Source organism: Pimephales promelas, chromosome 15 (assembly GCF_988280905.1).
Source record: "Pimephales promelas chromosome 15, fPimPro1.hap1.1, whole genome shotgun sequence".
In the NCBI taxonomy this organism is placed as follows: Eukaryota; Metazoa; Chordata; class Actinopteri; order Cypriniformes; family Leuciscidae; genus Pimephales; species Pimephales promelas.
Genome location: NC_142783.1, coordinates 6,189,715 through 6,210,938, shown reverse-complemented (window position 1 = coordinate 6,210,938; position 21,224 = coordinate 6,189,715).

Sequence of the window (21,224 nt, the reverse complement as noted above, 5' to 3'; positions counted from 1 at the left end):
ATGAAAGGAGAATGAAAGGTTCTTTGGGGAACCAAATGGCTTCTTCTATGGCACTGCTGCAGAAACTCCTTTTGGAAACTTTATTTGTAAGAGTTTAGCAGATTTCTTCTCTTGACAGCTAAACGCAGGTTATGTGAAATTTCTGAGAGAACCTCCTTTATTAAAGCAACACTAAGTACGATTTTTTACCTTAAAATAATGTTTCCAAAATCATTTCAGTGGTTCATTAAGTCGTAGCAGAGTGAAAGGCACTTCTGGATTTGCTTTGTGGTCCTATATCTGCTATAACCACCCTATAGATTGCCAGATCAGGTCGAGTTTCTGTAGTTCTAATGAGACTACTACAAATTTTACTTGCTTTACGTCAAGCCTTACAATAGTCATTATTTTGTTTTTCTTCGTTTCTGATGTCGCAATACATTATACTTTCATGAACTCATGCACCTTGTCTGTGGACATTGTTCATTCCAAAGCCTGTGCTGGATAAACAACAGTAGGCTAAATTATTTACAACAGCGGTAACAGACAATTCTGTTTCCAACCTGTAGGGCGAACGCAGAGGAAAAGTTGCAATAAAGAGACAAAATCGTTTTGTACAACAAAAGATTATTTTTACATTGCAACAGATTTGATTGTGCTTAGAACATTAACTTCATGCAAATGAACAAAGGTTTTCAGAAATCATTTTGTGCACTAACAGCAATGCACAGTTTGAAAATACAATGGGTGGCAGAACATATTTTTATAGTTGGTAACATAGTTAACAACTCAAAGAGGTTTATGATTTAATTACATTGTGAGGATAGCAAAAGCAAGAGCTTTTTATATGTGCGACTGAGTTTCAGTGAGTTTGTGGGTTTGGAGGAAGGGGTGTCAAAAAGTGTGTAGAATAATCCAAAAAGAAAATTATTGTTATATATGTTCTTGTGTGGGATATGGTCAAATATTGGTAGTTTTGGTAAAATATGAAGAGTTCAGATGCAAAAGCCTCTAAGTGCCATTTGAAATGTTCTTCTAAAATTATCATTTTTATCAAGCTTGTATATTTAATTTCAGTAATTTCACTTAAATGGCAATGAAGATTACCTATTAATTGTCATTTAAGTGAAATTACTGAACTTAAATACACAAGCTTGATAAAAATGGTCATTCTAGAACAAAATTTCAAATGGCACTATAGAGGCTTTTGCATCTGAACTCTTCATATATAACTTAATTTCAGTTGTATTTATGAAGGATGCACGACAAACAGGAAAACACACATGTTGCGGTGCATTTAATTTTCTGTATACATCAGGTCACATAATCCCTAACATTTTGATAAATAATAAACGATAATCCTTACTTATTCTGAAAATTCTGTGTTTCATCCAGCTGCATCCAACATAACAGGTTTTAGATTAAATTCACCAGTAGGTACATATGAATACAAGACAGAAATGTGATAAAAACAAATGTTGCACCCTCAAAACAATGCTGTTCCGTTGAATTTTTTTTTTCTTCCGTCATGCGTCACATATATAGAAGTGAGCTGGTGACGCGTGTCACAGTGGGCTCATTCCCTTAGCTGCAGTTTGTGACAGTCAGTCCAGAGAAGATAAGATGTTGATGGATGGTCTGCTGGATATCAGCATCTCATTAAGTCACATGAACTAAGACAATGAGTGTACATGATGGAACAGCCTTCTCTTTAAGTGAGAAGAAAACAAAACTTTTCTTCCCAAAATATATTTATATATTTTTATCGTGCGTGCTTATATTAGCCAGGAATTATCACTTCAAAATGAATAGCACATTATTAAGTCTTCTAGTGGCTCTTAGGGTGTTTTATCAGGGGTTTGTATCAGCGTGCAATTCATCTAAAGCCATTCTTCACTCTGAATATGTTTTATATGAGGCCCCATTTATCATCGCCTGTCAGCTCTTAAACGCAGCTTTATTCGGTGTAGAGTTATAAATTGGAATCATTAAACAGTTTTTCATTTAATCTGATGCAATAACTGCCTCGCTTTTATTGGCTTGTGAAAAGAAAACAGTAAATACAATTGTCTGTCAAGATGAGCCGAGATAGTGGCGAGTTCCTGGCTCTCCTGGGCATTTGGTGTTGAAATGAAATTAGGCTGAGCAACGAGGTAGGATCAGTGTCGTCGTGGGGGTTGTGGAAAGAACTGGCCTGAGATCGAAACATGAAATTGGGAGAAGCACCACGACACTCCGCTGAACTCCATAACAAATTCAAAAATTAAAAAAAGAAAAAAGTCAGTCCAAAGGCTTGTCTGTACAGTTTGAGATGTGAATGCCGTTCACAATGATACACAGCAGGCAAGCATGAACCACATAAGCCCTGACCTCTGTGAATGCAATCAGATTTCCAAGCCATAACCTGCCAAAGACCTGTCAAACACCAGGTAAATAGACTTTTCGTCAGAGCTATTTGTAAAATTCATTTTTTTTAACAACATCTATCGGTAAAGTTAACGTTGCACCTATTTGACCCACATTGATTCATGATATGAAGTGCATCAAGACATACATATAAAAGCAACATGAAAAGTTTCATTTTATTTATCTATAGAGTAACATTGCAAAACTTTTTTTTAGCTTTACAAAAAAAAAAAAGCCTTTTACGTAGTTACTCACAGGTTGTGTTTCGCGGATTTGTGGAAAGTTTTGATAAGAGTTCGTGAAGATACTGGACAAAGAGTGTTTTGACACATTTTTTCATCATACAAAGTTTGTTTGACTTGTGTGTGGTTTTTTTTTCATTATAGAGCCAAAACCAAAATGTGTACCCTGCTCTCTCCTATTACACGGTATACAATGCTTTGTTTAAAAGTAACCTTTTTAAAACACAATATAAAATACAATCTTTATAGTCATTGTTTTATAGATTAAAGGGGTGGTTGATTATGATTTTAGTAATAGTAGTTAGTAATGTTGCTGTTTGAGCGTAAACAACATCTGCAAAGTTACAACGCTCAAAGTTCAATGCAAAGGGAGATATTTCGGGTTAGAGACATCACAAACCTTAGGCTACATAAACTGATTTATAGATTATCAGACAATAATAATAATAATTTTCAGTGTGTGTTTGTGTGAGATAATCGAAGCTGCTAAGAATGAGCACTTGAAGCTCCGCCCTCTGTGCGGGGAGCAGCAGCAGCAGCTCATTTGCATTTAAAGGGACACACACACAAAAACGGTGTGTTTTTGCTCACCCTTAAAAGTGACAATTTTAACATGCTATATAAAATATTGGTGGGGTATTTTGGGCTAAAACTTCACATACACTCTCTGGGGACATCAGAGATTTATTTTACATCTTGTGGAAAGGGCATTATACCACCCCTTTAACATTCATGTTTGATGGGGCTAAGGCTATGTTGGGAAAATCTGCTCCTGTTTGCAGACAATGACACAACATTTTGAACTGTGTATGAAAACCAGACTGAAAATGTCAAGGTGAAGAAAACAAAACATGTAAACATGAATAACATCTTTTAAAGTTAAATAGAAAAGCTCTTTCATTTGAAAGGTTAAAGGATAGCAAGTATTTCTGAACGTCTGTGAGAATGTAGGGATGTGAAAGGAAGGACAGAAAGGGATGTGGAAGAAATGCACTGTAGAAAACAAGTGCCAGCAATGATTTAATACCTTACTCAGCCTTATGTCGTTCCAAACCCGTTTATCTTCGAAACACATGAAATAGAGGGTTTTCTGTCCCTCCAATGAAAGTCCACACAACTTTGTCGCTAACTCATAAAACTAATGAATCGAGTGGTTTAGACCAAATTGTCTGCACCATTCTAGGTCTGAACGCTCTGGCTGCTGGAGAATATAACAAAATACACAAACCACAATGAAAGCAATATAATAAACATCTCCTCTGGGTAGTTATTTCGGCTATTATGGGAGAATCCTGAACTCTCAAAATAACCCCTGACAGGATGATGAGGACCCCAACGCGAAACGGACGGGTTTTGATCGGCCTGATGAGGTTATTTTGAGAGAACCACTGGCTGGATGTGCATCATCCCGCTTTTAGAGTGCCGAAGTTATGACGTCACTCGGAAGTTGGTGGCGCATATGGGTTCCCTCGATCGAAAAGCTATGGATTTTCACAAAAAATAAGATCTGTGTTCAACAGTGACCCTTACACGTTTTGTCTATCAAGATCTTTACAAGTTAATCCAAAATGTATACATTTTGAAGCCTATTTAAAAAACTACAAGCAGACACAATAAAGTAAAAAAAAAAACAAAAAAAAACACACAAGCAGGTTAACTGGTGTGTTTTATGTCATAGATCAAAACATGAAAATATTTAGAGGCTTTGTTCACCACAGACCTTATTTCAGGCGATTTAGCAAAAACCCATTCAAAAATCCCATAAACTTTAGAGCGAGGGACCCGGTAGTGCTGAAATGCTAACTCACTTCCACATTTTGGCCTACAAAGTCATATCTTTGGCACACTATTACACGGCTATTACACAGAGTTAGCATTTTAGCACTACCGGGTCCCTCGCTCTAAAGTCTATGGGATTTTTAAATGGGTTTTTGCTAAATCGCCTGAAATAAGGTCTGTGGTTAACAAAGCCTCTACACATTTTCACGTTTTGATCTATGACATACACACAGTTATAACCTGCTTGTGGTTTTTTAAACTTTATTGTGTCTGCTTGTGTTTTTAAAAAACTTTATATAGGCTTCAAAATGTATAAATTTTGGATGAACTTGTAAAGATTATCTTGATAGACTAAAAAACATACTTCCGAGTGGTACTATGGCAAGCCGTTTTAGCTTTTATTCATTTCCAGGATATGAATTATTGATATCAACAATGCCATTTTTTGATATCAACAATTTAATTGTCGATATCAAGCTTGATATCAACAATTGAATTCTTGATATAAAAAATGGCATTGTTGATGTCAACAATTGAATTGTTGATATCAACAATTGAATTGCTGATATCTGTAATTGTATTTTCACTAGTGAAATGTCACCATAGGCCTATGGCAAAATGTAATTGTTGATATCAAGAATTCATATCCTGGAAATGAATTAAAGCTAAAACGGCTTGCCATAGTGAAAATACAATTACAGAGAACAGCAATTCAATTGTTGACATCAACAATGCCATTTTTTGATATCAAGAATTCAATTGTTGATATTAAGAATTCAATTGTTGATATCAAACAATTAAATAGTTGATATCAAAAAATGGCATTGTTGATATCAATAATTCATATCCTGGAAATGAATAAAAGCTAAAACGGCTTGCCATATTTCGCTAGTGAAATTCTTGATATCAACAATTACATTTTTTGACATCAACAATTTAATTGTTGATATCAACAATTAAATTCTTGATATGAACAATTGAATTCTTGATATCAAGAATTGACCCTTCGCTAAGCCCCGCCCTCCCTAGTTACTGTTGCTACGCCTGTCAAGCTTTCGCGGCTGGCCCATTTATTATAGTGTGGATACACCCGGTATCAGACATTTCAATGAGATAATTAATAATTTTCGGCGAACAAGTGAAATATCTGAGAGAGCAAGACAAAAGGGACTACAGTATGCATTCGAGGGATATATTCACGACATTATATGCAACCGATTAGAGAATAATTTCTTAAAAATTGAAGTTAAAGCCTAACGTTATAGTCCCAGCGCAAGCAGCAGCGCCTCATACGCTGACCGTTCAAATGGGAAACACAAATTGAGGAACAGCTATGTTCATACACAATTAATAATTATAAATCAAACAGCTTATCAATAAATCTTGTGGAATAACACTAATACTGGGAGAGCCGCGATCGGATTGGGTTACTTTGTAAGGGGTAACGTTAGTAGGACGTCGATTAACAAAATGCTAAAATATATTTTAAAGTATGTCAGTGAGCCTTTGTCTTGTCTCTTTAATCGTCTTATTTTACGTTATCATTATGGCCAAAGAACCGTCAATATTTCCAAGCAATAGGTGTTTTTATTAAGCATGTCGACATTTACCAGTAGTTGTGAATGGGTCTCTCACATAGATGCTAGATCACGCCAATCATTTTTCCCCTTGGCTTTTAAATTTTCTGGAAGGAAAACAATTCCTCTCCCCCGTCCAAACTTTTAGTATACCGGTATCAGATTTGCACAATCCATACGCACAATGCTTCAGCATGTTTCCCTCCTTCGAAAGCTTGCCAGACCTCCCGCGCATAGTTACGGTTGCTAAGACATGATTGGCCAGTGGCGGTTTTCGGGCGTGGCTTAGCGAAGAGTTAATTCATATCCTGGAAATGAATAAAAGCTAAAATGGCTTGCCATATGAAACGATGTTGATTTTCTGTTTTGAAGAATGGCGCGTCTGACGTTAATTCGATGAGCAAAACAATGTCAGATCAACGTTGTTTCAATGTCATGTTTCCACGTTGATTCAATGTCAGTTTGCTAAGGAATACCGTGATCTAGAAAATATTTTATTTAAAAATAAAATATAAATAAAATAAAATATTTCATTTAAAAATAGCTATGCACAGATTCACTCTGTCTAATTTTGGGCCTTGGCTATATCATAAATGAAAGATGTTTCATCACATTGAGTTATTATACATCATGTGTTCAATACGGCTGTCAAACTGAAAATGCTTAGCTTACAAGCGCACAAGTCTGAACTGTGAACATGACCCGCTTTTATTTGATTGGCCATCTTCTTAATTTGACATTGAGAAACGCTGTTTGACTGCTGACGCAAATAAACTTTTACAACATTTGTAAACAACAACAATAACAACAACAACAATCTCAACTCATTATATCCAGTAAAATAATAAGATATGGCAAATCCAATGAGAAAATATTAGCCTAATTCAACTAATTTTTATTGATAGGCCTACCACAAAATTACATTTGGCTCTGGTAGTCTGAGGGGACATATATTTTTTAGCTGTAGGCTGGGAGGTTTCATTGCATTGTGAAATATGTTACAATATTGGGCGAAGACTGCCACCCTCTGGGCTGGTGTTTTATTTAACATTTTATTATCATTATTATTATTATTATTAATATTATTTAATCTAAAATAACAATTAAGAGATCTGTAAAGCTGAGAAAGTCTTTAGTAAATGCTTTTCTGTCCTCTTTATTCAGCCCTTCTCTGGTAACTTCTTTCACGGCATGGAAATGAGGACAGAGGAGAATTTTAGCCTAGAAGCATATGGAAACCCTTGGCCTAGTAAACACTCAATGAGAGAAAGCCTGTTCCTTTGGCCATCGCACCAACAACTTGAAAGTGAAGAACTCAATTACAGGTGTAGAGCAGCATGTGAGGGTCAGCCACTTACATTTCACCCCAGTTTATTTCTGTCAAGCTCTCAAAGCGACAGTCTAACAGCTCCTTCTTCCACTCTCTATCCTTCACTGCCATCTGCTGGTCGTTCACATTAACACTTCTTCATATCAATCAAAATTATTGATACAATGCATCACCAATATATATATATTCACACTTTATAGGGTCCAATTCCTACTATTAACTACGACTTTTGCTTTAATAATCTCCTAATCGCTGTTTATTAATAGTTAGTAATGTAGTTGTTAAGTGGTATTGGGTAGGATTAAGAGATATAGAAAATGGTCATGCAGAATAAGGTATTAATGTGATTTATAATAAACAGTCTGGTAATATGCATGCTAATAAGCAGCTAAGAGTGACAGTTGGACCCATTTCATGTTCAGGTTGTGATAAAAGCATTAATAATCAGTATTTATGTGAGATTTTTATTCATAGGCACCAATTTGCTGTTTATTTATCAATCTCAATATGTGAGTTATACTCATAAATTACCTGCAGTAAAAAAAAAAAAAACTATAACTAAATATTTTTTTTGCTGTGGTGAGAAGGGTTTGACATTGATTGAAGTCCAAACTTGTCCCAAACATTCCACTAATGTATCGCTCTTTATTATTTATTCCCCCGTACAGGCTTATGTTTCCACCAGCAGGTTTAATGTGTTTATGGGTAAACACAACTGAGATTGAGAAATGTTGTACATGTTGTGGTTCAGCAATGAAAGTCGAACTGTTCCGAACGATATTCCTCACATGAAAACAGAAACTTACTGACATTAATAATAACATTTTTAGTTAGTTGTGGGTTTGAAACAAAAACGTAGCCTTACAGTCAAACCTGAAATTACTTTTATTTCATTTTCTTCTTTTGAGATTTTTATTAGCAAAGCATATAACAATACAACAAATTATGTTTATATGCTGTTGGAACAGATTTTTAATTTTAATTAATATAATTTGATTTATTTTTTTAATAATTTTTTATATAATACTCTAAAAATTGCTGGGTTGTTTTAACCCAACATTTGGGTTTGTCCATATTTGACCCAAAGTGGGGTTAAAACAACCCAGCATTTTTTGAGTGTATATTGAAAACTAAATTAAGGTCTCTGCAGGTGAGTTATTATAAATATAAACATATAAAACAAAGACAAACATTGAAATGAAACTATGACATAATAATGCTGTACACCTAATACTGTTCCTCTTTTAAAACCTGTCAGGCTGTCATGTCATCACTCATACCGTCTTATCTAGATTCTTACCCGAGAACTTGATATGACTGCAGAAAGGGAGCAGAGTATTTTTTTTTCACCACTGTGCATATATTGAGAGCCCATACAACTTCTATCTATCATTTCTACCTCTTATCTCAGAATTAGCCCTTGGCCATGTGAGGCCAACCAGGAAATAATGTGCTGTACAATGATGTTTGTACACCCCCCATCATCCGTGAAAAGGGTGTATGTTTGTAAGTCACCAGATTAACCTGATATCGCTTGACTAAGATTTGCACAATAAACAACACACACAACGAAGTTGCGGTTGGAGACTTTATGCTGCTTGTATTGTCTCAAAATAACTGATTTTCATGTTCATTGAAAGGTACAAAGAAATCACCTAAGGTGAGTAGTCCACAGAAAAATAAAGGTGACATTAAAGGGATAGTTCACTTTCAAATTAAATTTTGGTAGCTTAGCTTACCTCAAGGGCATCCAAGATGTAGGTGTCTTTGATTTTGATATTTTTAGGTCAAACCGTTTTTGTCTGTCAGTCATATAATGCAGGTCTATGGTCACCACCTCAGAGCATGCACAGAGAAGTCCAAATTAAACATGATTTAATGACCCGTAAATGTAAGTACTGTACACACTGATGGCCTAAGACACGAAACGAGTGGTTTGTGTGAGAAAACGAACAGTATTTATATTGTTTTTACCTCTTGTAACCACATCCACATCCAAGTGATCTGAGGGCGCGGGCGCTCTGTGGCAATAAGTGGTAGATCCGATATAAATACTGTTCGTTCAGCATTGCTCGGCTTGTTTGAGTGGCACAAACATTGGCTCAATCGACAAGCGCAAGTTTAAGGTGGGACTACCTGTTTGACTAACTAATGGTAAAAAGGTTGAAGGGTTTGGTGAAAATCTGTGAGCATTCTGCTGCTGCATAAATAGACATAGGGGAAGGCGGGGCACAACCTAACACAGGGTTAAATGTAATACGGACGTTTTACATAGTTCGTCAGGATCAAGCCGGCCGTCTTTCCGCTATTTTTGTCTTGCTGCCAGAAGACGATCTCCCGCGAATTTGAGGAAAGTTTTGATTATATTTCGTGAAGATACTGGACAAAGAGTGTTTTGACACCATGAAAGTAATTTTTTTTCATCATAGGTTTTTTTCGGTTTCTGAGTTGGGTGTATACGTTTCCAAATCTAACTTTATATTGCCTTAATCACTGTCTTGTTGGCTCAAACATGGCACCGTTTTGAAACATGTCAGCAATTCCTAGCGACTGTTAGCTAGGGTTAAAATATGTAATATACAGCGGGGTTAATTCTAACACAGTGTTTCAACTAAGACGCCAAGTGTACAATGATAGTCAAATGAAAACGGAGCCACACAACTTTTCAGGTTTGAGTATACATTTAACTTTGTTAGACTTTCCCAAACAATGTTGGGATTTAAAATGTTTAAAATTTAGTGTACTATGAATGATAACTTGTTTATTTATTAAAAATATGGCCTGTTACTAATGCAATAAACCCTTTAAATTTTTGTATTATCATTACTGTTGTTATTGTTAATAATAATAATAATTGTACATCATGCAGCTGCCACACACAAAAATCTAATTTAATTGCAATTACAATATTTATAATTTTATTTATTATTATTTAATGCAAAACTGTGCAGCCCTTTTCTATGTCTCTATCCATGATATTGATCCATAACAGAAGGATGATTGGATGAGGGATGGATGTACGGATATCTGTATACAGATGCACAAACAATATCAAACTATACAAATAAAATAGTACTGAATTATGTGTGTTACACACAAGTGTTACAACTAACCCCTCTGTCTGTTACAATTAACCCCACATATGGGGTAAGTTGTAACATTTGCACTTCTGTCACTTTCAGTGCAACTGTACGAAAATGGTAGGTCCTAGAAAAAAACTTTAAGTGTTCATTTGTAGCAGAGATGTGTATGTTGCTTGTGTAAAAAAAGTATTAATCTAACCTAATTATTTTTTAATTAATTGAGCCAAAATTTAAAAGCGTTAGGTTGTGCCCCGCTCTCCCCTACATAAATCCCATAACAGATCTTGGCAGGTGGAGCTGGGGGAGGTGGAGGGTTTAAAGGGTTAGTTCACCCAAAAATGAAAATTAAGCCATTAATTACTCACCCCCATGCTGTACCAACCCCGTAAGACCTTCGTTCGTCTTCGGAACACAAATAAAGATATTTTTGATTAATTTTGAGAGCTGTATAACTACCACATAGGCTCCTAAGGGACTGCCTCTTAACGGCCCAGAAAGTCAATGAAGAAAATGTTTAAATATCCCAAGTGACTACCGTGGCTCAACTATATGTTTATCAAGCGACGCGAATACTTTTTGTGCGAAAAAACAAACAAAAATAACGAGTTTATTCGACTATTTCTTTTCTTCCTTGTAGGCCAGAAACGAGTTTTCCTTAGATTTCCACGACGCATGCGCGAGAATTGCGATCTGCTTACACCAGCTTACAGTACTTCAGATTGCAATTCTCGCGCATGCGTCGTGGAAATCTAAGGAAGTCTCGTTTCTGGCCTACAAGGAAGAAAAGAAATAGTCGAATAAACTCGTTATTTTTGTTTGTTTTTTCGCACAAAAAGTATTCGCGTCGCTTGATAAACTTATAGTTGAGCCACGGTAGTCACTTGGGATATTTAAACATTTTCTTCATTGACTTTCTGGGTCGTCAAGAGGCAGTCCCTAAGGCAGCCAATGTGGTAGTTATACAGCTCTCAAATTTAATCAAAAATATCTTCATTTGTGCTCCGAAGACGAACGAAGGTCTTACGGGGTTGGTACAGCATGGGGGTGAGTAATTAATGACTTAATTTTCATTTTTGGGTGAACTAACCCTTTAAGACAAACTCTGATAGCCCCAGCAAGACCTACAGCGAACACTGAACCAGGCTATTTAAATGTTGAGCAAGGAAACTCATTGCCTGTAGGATTACCACACAGTCAACTAAATATGTATTGTGCATTAATTCTAGCACATTAATGCCTGTACATACATTTGTGAATGTATTTGTCAATGTGACTATTTTTTGTTAATTCATGTTAGCTCAATTCTATTAAATAATTTTAATACATACAACTTTTGATTTTAAAGGCACACTACGCAGGAATTCCGTTTTTGCCAACAGTGACCCCTAGAGTCGATGTGGAGTACTTGTATTTAACGTTACTGTCGTAAATGCCACTCACGCAGAGCGTCTGCCATAGACTGGTCTCTGCACTCACGGCCTGATACCCATTTGAAGCTATCTTGCGTAGTGTGCCTTTAAATAAGAGATCTAGCTCTAAAATGCGTTTTTGAACTAATGTCCGCTGCTATCAATGTCATGGATACATTGTATCTCTTGTGGTTGTGGCAGTTATCACTCGGACGCGCTCTTCAATCTATCGCCTTTGCGGAGACTCTGTATTCATTCCGGTGAAATCACAAAATAAAATGCACACAAACTAAAGCCAAGTTCACACTACATGATTTTAAGCCCGATTTATGCCCGATTTGCAAATCGTTGAGTCGCTGACAGGTCAGGGTGTTATCGCGTGCAAATCGCGGGAGATTAGCGGACGATTAACGCTTGCCAATCTGTTAGTATGAAAAAGCCAACAACTCAGCGAAAACGCTCGCAGACGCCTCGCAGACACGTCGCCGAGCCCAGAAAAATATCTAGCCTGCTAGATATCCAGAGCAGTCGCGCGACTCAAACTCAGTGATATCATGAGTACAGCCAATCAAAGCAACGCATGGGTTGAGGACACCAGGTAAATCTTAGTTTTTCTCTCTTTTTTTGCATTTTTTCCCTCAGAGCAGATCGTCGAGCAAACAGTGTGCAGCACTAGTTTCTGTCTGACGTCCATATTCACGTGTTGTGTTCTCTTCTTCGCTGGGTATTGGCGCAATATTTATTTATTTATTGCGTGTTTTTTTAGTGACAAAACGTGGTTTGTTGACTAGATAGAATCGTTGGGTGACAGAGTTGTTGTCAACTTGTTATTTATTTGATTATTTTCAGGATTTAGACCGTAACATAGTACTGAAACAGCTCTTATTGAGTCACAAATGATTTGCTCTTATCATCCGATCGTCTCTATGCAGTGCGTTGTAAACTCGTGTAGTGAGTTACCTCCTGTTGTGGATCAATCACGTTGTGTTGTGTGGTGTGAACAGTTAACAACTTGAACACTCCAGATTTCACTGAGAGCAAGTCATGTAGTGTGAACCGCACAGTTCAGCCCGACGTTTTAAAATCGTATTGTTTAAAATAGAATTGTAATGTAGTGTGAACAAGGCATTAGAAAGATTTACTAACTAGTCCATCAACAAGATCGCCAGGTCAGCATCAGTAGCCATGTTTCCATCGACACGTTTTTTATCCGAATTAAGTGATATCGAATGAAAAATGCCTTATGGAAACAGTAAAATTCGATGAAATTTCATGAAATCGACTCAAATGAAATACGTTCGGTCTCATCGGATTTTCTCTTGATCGATATACGGCTAATGCGATAAACGTTATAATAATTGCGATTAAGTTTTATGCCCTTTTATGGTTGCAACACGCCAGAAGACGAGTTCATTTCCGGCCAGTCTGTTTGCGCACACATGGCGGATGTCAACAAAGACAGATGTAAGTGGACAAAGAAAAAAAAAATGCTTTAACCAAAGGGTTTCCGTGAACCACGATCTCCCAGAACTGATTGGAGCGCTCGTTCCCACACCACCTCCGCTGTCGTCGGGCATAAACGGGCATCATCATAGCAATGTTTATAGTCTCGCTGTTTTCTTAGGTTAGTTTTGCTTGTTTTTAGGTGGCTTGGTTGAATTGTAATGTAGAATGTGGTCTGTTATTTCTGGTTAACAGACTGCGGCGTTGCTATAACACACCGTCGCCATGGGCGCAGTTCAGAGACGGAACAGACTATTTTCTTTAGCAGAAGCAATACTCATTTTTAAAACAATAAACTCGTTTTTAAGTCAATATTTTGTGTCAAATTATTGATTTATTTATTTATTTGGTTGATTTATACGTAGCTAAGCAGGATAATATATAGCGAGGTGGTTGTTATAGCGAATACAACCCCTTCAACAACCGCCTCGCATACAATTATCCCATTCATTTGTTGCTATCAGCTGGCACATAAGCATTATTAGGCTTCAACTTGTGAAATGCTTGATCATTTGTTGGTAGATGGCGCGATCCGTTTTGTCTAACAAAACTTTGTTTGCAAAAGTTTGCTTGAATGTTGTTCGATTCAGTGCGAAAATGAATGGAAACATCTTAAAATGTCTCAAATTAATTCGATATAGCAATTTGATCGCAAAACAGCATGTGACGTCATTACGTACAGGTTTTTATTCGCTTTAAAGCCGTTTGATGGAAACACACTTTCACCAGCTTTATTCGCATGCGTTTTTCTTACCGAACTTCAGATTATTCGATTGACAAGTGGATGGAAACAGGGCTAGTGTTGCATGGACTCTTGTCTGGTTCCTCAAACAGTCAGATTCTCTTTTCTTTTTCCTAGTCTCTTCCGTCTGCATTTTCTTTGCTTTTTCCATCGCCGAGTATCACACCTGAAATGCGCGAAAGTGTCTTCAAATATCGTTGTTGACATGTGTGACGTCGTTGCCGTAAAGCATGTTGTGATTCTCGCGAGATTTGTCAGTGGCGCTCCTCTCAAACTTGCTTTGCTGGTTTTCCAGCGGGTTCCCCCCCAAGCTTTACTACCAGGATGATTCGCCCTACTATGAGTTTGACTGTTTACCACCGAGATGACTTTGAAGCTGTTATATTAAGGTACAATTCTTGCATAGAGTGCCTTTAATAATGTACTAATAAATGTTGAAATGAACTCAAATGAATGAATGCTTTTGAAGTATTTTCCATTGTTAATTCATAATAACTAATCCAGTTAACTATTTATTAACAAATGGACCCAGACAGCAAACTGACATTGAATCAACGTGGAAACGACGTCTCTCATGACATGGAAACAACGTTGATTTGCTCATCGAATTAACGTTGAACCAACGTCAGACGCGGCATTCTTCAAAGCTAAATGAAATCGAAAATTGGTTTGCTTTCATAACGTTGAAACAACGCGTTGATTTCAAGTTGATTTTCCGTTAGTTTTGAAAGAATGACGCATCTGACGTTGGTTCAACGTTAATTCGATGAGCAAAACAATGTCAGATCAACGTTGTTTCGATGTCATATTTCCACGTTGATTCAATGTCAGTTTGCTATCTGGGGAACCTTATTGTAAAATATTACCAAAATTATTAATCCAGGAAAAAAACACACTCACACACATATTTTTTTTTTTGAAAGAAATCAATAGGGAAATGTGATTCTTAAATGACTTGATGAGGGAAAATGGCTCAAGCATTCAATATATTTTATACTTTGTGATTTTGGTTTAGTCCTGTTACTAGTTCAGTTTTGTGATCTTCCCATGTCTTTCGTGATTTTGGTTTAGACTTGTTAGTATTTCCCGCTCTGTTTAATTAGCAATTCCCTTCACCTGTGTTCTGTTAATCATCCCATTAATCCCTGTTCATTTAAGCCCTGTGTTTTCCCTCAGTGTTTTTTTTTTTTTTATCGTTATCATGAATGGTTGTGTTTAATGTGTTCCTATATTTTCATGAGTTCCTGCATTTTGTTGTAACCCGAGTTTGTGAATAAACTACATTGGAATTCTGTTCCCTCATCTTCAACAACCAGCACAACCATAACAGTTTCCCTGCTACAGATAACCATAACTTACATTGTAAGACTACGTTGATTGATTAATGTCTATTTCCCAAAACAAGCACACAAAGTGCATTGCTACAAAACATGTCAGCTAAACATAAGCAGAATTGTTCTAGCTGGAGAGAGATATTGTATTTGTTTATTTATTTGCTGGCGATTTCAAATTGTAATCCTTGGCACCAATTTAAAGCAAATCATAAGCCATAAATAGCATGTGACTAATAACCTTGAAGTATAACACTTTACAATATGATTTAATTTGTTAACACTAGTTAACTACATTAGTTGTTAGAAGTAACAATGAAAAATACTTCTTTTTTAATCTTAGTCTTAATATTTGTTAATTTCAACATTTGATAATACTTTCACATACATTGTAGTTTTAAGATACAAGGAATATCAAACACTGATACTTTAATAAACGAAATAGAATTCCCATGTTACATATACAGTAGATGTAAACAGACAAGGGGCTGAACAGAACAGGGAGAATATAACGCGGGAACACAGGTGAACATAATCAGTAACTGTAACAAGTTTGTTAGTTGTTCAGGGGAAGAAGGAGGCGGGAACCGGCTAATGTTCAAGACACAATAATAATAATAATAATAATAAAACACAAATTGAGAGTAAAAGCGTCAACCTCTCGTGGGCGATTGTAGCACACATGTAAAGAAAATATAAGGCAAATGTCCAGGCCTGGTCCTCTTTCATCCTTCACTGTCATCGGTCCTCCTTTTATGCTTCCGAAGCTTCTCCGTAAGAAACTGGAAACCACCCAGACAGCAAACTAACATTGAATCAACGTGGAAACGACGTCTCTCATGACATTGAAACAACGTTGATTTGCTAATCGAATTAACGTTGAACCAACGTCAGACGTGGCATTCTTCAAAGCTAAATGAAATCGAAAATTGGTTTTCTTTCATAACGTTGAAACAACGCGTTGATTTCAAGTTGATTTTCCGTTAGTTTTGAAAGAATGACGCGACTGACGTTGGTTCAACGTTAATTCGATGAGCAAAACAATGTCAGATCAACGTTGTTTCGATGTCATATTTCCACGTTGATTCAATGTCAGTTTGCTATCTGGGCAGTGTGGTTCCCAGGTAACGCTCGTAATCAATCACGCTACTGGCATCGCCCACTTCTCGTCCTGCTTGCCACAGTAACAATGGAGACTATAGGGAAAAATATAACATAAAAAATACTAAACTGAATGGATAAACATGAAACTTAGATATGTGAACAAAAATGCAACAAATGCAATATGGTTTTCTACATCTGGTGAGCAGTGCTAACATTTCTAAAATCAAGCAAAAAATAATAATTGTACAGGTTGGTTCAGCTAAATTCCCATGCAAGTTTCAGCCATGCCTTTTTTGTAAATAGGCAACTGGAAGGCAGAACTTCCTTTCATACAGTTTCCATATTGAGCATTACAAGCATTGCAGATACTTTATCTTCCTCCTTAACTGTCTCTGGCTGAATAAAGATCAACACTTTGGTCAATCCCCAGATAGCAAACTGACATTGAATCAACGTGGAAACGACGTCTCTCATGACATTGAAACAACGTTGATTTTGCTCATCGAATTAACGTTGAACCAACGTCAGACGCGGCATTCTTCAAAGCTAAATGAAAATCGAAAATTGGTTTGCTTTCATAACGTTGAAACAACGCGTTGATTTCAAGTTGATTTTCCGTTAGTTTTGAAAGAATGACGCGCCTGACGTTGGTTCAACGTTAATTCGATGAGCAAAACAATGTCAGATCAACGTTGTTTCGATGTCATATTTCCACGTTGATTCAATGTCAGTTTGCTATCTGGGTGCCCCAAGGAGTATTTTCCCAGAAATGAAAATAGAGTAAAGATACTGTAAAATATGAACATTTCATGATATCTTGTGTGTCATTTTTGAATGTTAAAATACTTCCTCTTATAATGTGCAGAAACAAGTATGAGTACAGGCATTCATGCATTTGGTTGATTTCCCCAAAAAGTGTAAACACTGTGCAGGGCTCTGTGAAACGTTTAGCATTGCTTGGCTTGTTTGAATGACACAAACATTGGCTCAATCAATTGTGCGAGTTCGAGGTGGGACTGCCTGTTTGACTGACCAATGGTAAAAAAAGTTGAAGGGTTTGGTGAAAATCTGTTGAAAAGTATTTTTTATGTTTTTGAATTGTGTATTTTTCCCAGCTGCGTCAAATATACTCACTTCATGTTTAATTTGCTCTCGTTGTCTGGTGGGGTTCATTTAAGCTTATAAAGACATTGAATAGGTATTGTTGAGGATTGTAAGGTTTGAAGGTGGTGAATGTTCATCCACTACGGGCTCCGGTAAGAAACGTGACAGGAGACAGGGAACCGTTAAACTCTTCATAGGTTTGCAATCACGCAATGACATCATCCAGCTGTACTGAGTTTTCGATTATATGTAGCCCTACAGTGTATTGAATGGTAAGGAATAATGGGAACTAACATTATCCAGCAGCGTGCACAGTAAAATGTTTCATAATAAAAGTCATTCTTACTCTTATATATATATATATATATATATATATATATATATATATATATATATATATACACACAGTATCCATATGAAAAGAGTGGTTTCATCCAAGTCCTCTGAAGAGACATACTCGCTTTATTTGATTAATGATTAGACTGCTAAAATAATACAGAGTCTTTATGAACTTTTTGAAGGTTTTTTTTTTTTTCACCAGCAGGTCTATTGTAATGGAACTGTAAATCAAAGTGTCTCTATACCTTGTTTCAAAACAACCACCTCATTGTAATTGATTTGCACATAATATACATTCATTTGACCTAAATTCAAAGTATTACATCAGGACAATGTGTTGTTGTTGTTGCTGTTGTTTTAAATTACTTAAAATTATACCCAAGATTTTCCAATACTAATTTTCAACCATGTATATTTAAACACATTTTCTAAATAACCTAAATGTCAAAATTACAACATTAATAATGATATTATGACAATATCATGACAATATCTTTATAGAAAATTATAATACTGAGCATGTTATTGCATTATCATAGCTAATCATAACATAATGATTATTTTTAGAGTAAATGTGAGCATGCATTTACTTACTATCTCACTTGCACAAAAACAGATTCAGTGCTCCTTTAAGATGTATAAAAATAGTAACATGCAAACTCAGAATATTACAGCAATAATTTATTATGGTAAATAATATAAACATATTTTATATGTATTATTCACTCAAGTTAGAGTAGATGCCATTCTTCTTATGATGTAACGAGTACATCAGGATTGAAGGAAAGTGTTCCCAGTTCCAGCTGACCTAATCTATGCAGCCTAACACTGAATTATAGAATTCTATAATGTATTGTGTATGCTAGTGCAAAGAGATGTGTCTTTAAGCGAGCTTTGATCTGACAGAGTGTGTCTGCTTCCCAGACAATGGTAGGAAGACTATTCGAGAATTTTGGTACTAAATAGGAAAAGAATCTACCGCCGGCAGTTGATTTTGATATTCTAGGTAGGTATTATTCACTGGGCGGAATATTGAGATCACAATAGACTTGATGGAGTATAATGTGTTATGTGCTCGCTCAAGTACTGCAGAGCTAAACCATTTAGTGATTTGTAAGTAATCAACAATATTTTAAAATGTATACAATGTTTAATAGCCAATGCAGGGTTGACAGAACTGGGCTAATATAGTCATACTTCCTGGCACTGGTAAGAACTCAAGCTGCTGCATTTTGGACCAGCTGTAGTTTGTTGTTAGTTTGTTGTAATCTAGTGTTGATGTCATGAACGCATTAACTAAATGTTTCGCATTTGTCAATGAGAGCATATGACGTAATTTAGAAATATTTTTAGATGGAAACGTGTCTAGTATTGGTTTTACAGATACTAGACACGTGACTTTCCAACCCGATCTCACGGGAATTCGTACGAATTTTACGAGGTGGCTAATTCGTAACAATTCATATGACCTCACTCGTACAAATTAGTACGATTTTGCTAAATCGTACATATTTTACGAATTGGCCAATTCGTATGAATTTGTACGAATGACCTACCCCTGACCCCGCCCCTAAACATAACCGTCACGTGGGTTTGGACAAATCGTATGAATTCGTACGAGTGAGGTCGTACGAATTAGTACGAATTAGCCACTTTTTAATCACTCGTACGAATTTGTACGAATTGGTCGTGAGATAGGGTAGGACTTTCGAATGAAAGATTCAAATGAATGACGTGACTTTCAAATGAAAGATGCTTAGTTGGGGACATTTAATATTCAACAATATTATTGATCTGCCTTACTTTAGGTGGACATTGACGCAATTTTCTTCTATTTTTATGTTATCACCGTGAAGCTGTTTTTATGCAATCTGTTTTGTAAAAAACGCTATATAAATAAAGGTGACTTGACTTGACCACACCTAGAAAAGTGGTCCTCTGTAATGGACAAAGCCCATTTTTCTTGACATTTAGCCATAACCCTAGCTTTTTCATGTGGGCGAGAACGACATCTCAATGCAAAACCGCCAACTGGTGTGACTGAGCTACAATCGTCAAGGTAGATCATGATGCGAATACCCTGCAGATGCAGTGGCGCCAGAGCTGCATCTACACATTTTGAGAAAGTGCCGGGTGTTAGTGCTAGGCTGAATGGAAGAACTCGATATTGGTATGCTTTGCCCTCAAAAGCAAACCTCAGGAATTTCCTGTGACATGGAATGATGGAAATGTGGAAGTATGCATCCTTGAGATCTATCGTGACAAACCAGTACTCAGATCTGATCTGTGGCACGATTTGTCTCAAAGTTAACATTTTGAATTTTATTTGCATTACTGCTCTTAGATCCAAAATGGGACGCAACCCCCCATCCTTCTTTGGAAGGATGAAATACTGCTGGAGGGAGGTACATATTCTATGGCCCCTTAGTCCAACAGGAATTTCGCTTCTTGTTCCATTACCAGAACCTGCTTGGGGCCCACCACAGTTGGTAGGACCCCCATAAACCTGGGCGGGCATCTCCAGGGCCCAACGAGAAATATTTGGCAGTAGCCTCCACACTGTCAAAAATTCTACTAGAAGAACCAGCCTCTCGAGACTGGTTTCTGGATTCGGTTGTTGTTGAGCAATCAGCCAGGGAGCGACTTAACTGACTACTCTAGGACCCTCGTCAGAGGGGGCGGGCATCCCAGGGCCACTACGTTTATGGGTGGAACCTGACAAAGTTGCTCACTGGAGACCGCTGCGCCCTGTAACACACGAGGTGGCAGGGTTAGCATAACGATCCCCCGAGGGCACAGTAAAATGAATCTTTAAAACAAGCTCTGCTTTGGAGGGGAACTGCTCTCGATGGCCTGCGCCCTCAGACGTCAGGACCTTTTTTTGCAGCCTTCCTGGAAATAATAACTGTCCTCATATGTTGAGCGGGCTTTTCGTGTCCGCAGTCTTTCTGTGGGGGTGCACGGGAAGCCCCGCTTTGTTTCTGTGTGGCACGGTGTGAGGAGCTGGCTTTAGATGTTTGGGGCTGCTCCTGCTCAGCAGCCCCAGAGACATGAGTCAGGCGAGGGAGAAGTTTCTGGAAGGCAACCGCTTGTTTGGCTGACTCCTGAAACATCTCGATGAACATGTTTACTGTGTCACCAAAGAGGCCAGAGGGAGAGATGAGTGCATCCATTAAGAAAGGTTTATCTTTCTCTTTAATATTGCTCTGGTTGAGCCAAAGATGTCTCTCATTGGCCACCAGGGCTGCCATAGACCGGCCGATAGATGTAGCCGTCTCCTTAAGAAACAAATCTGT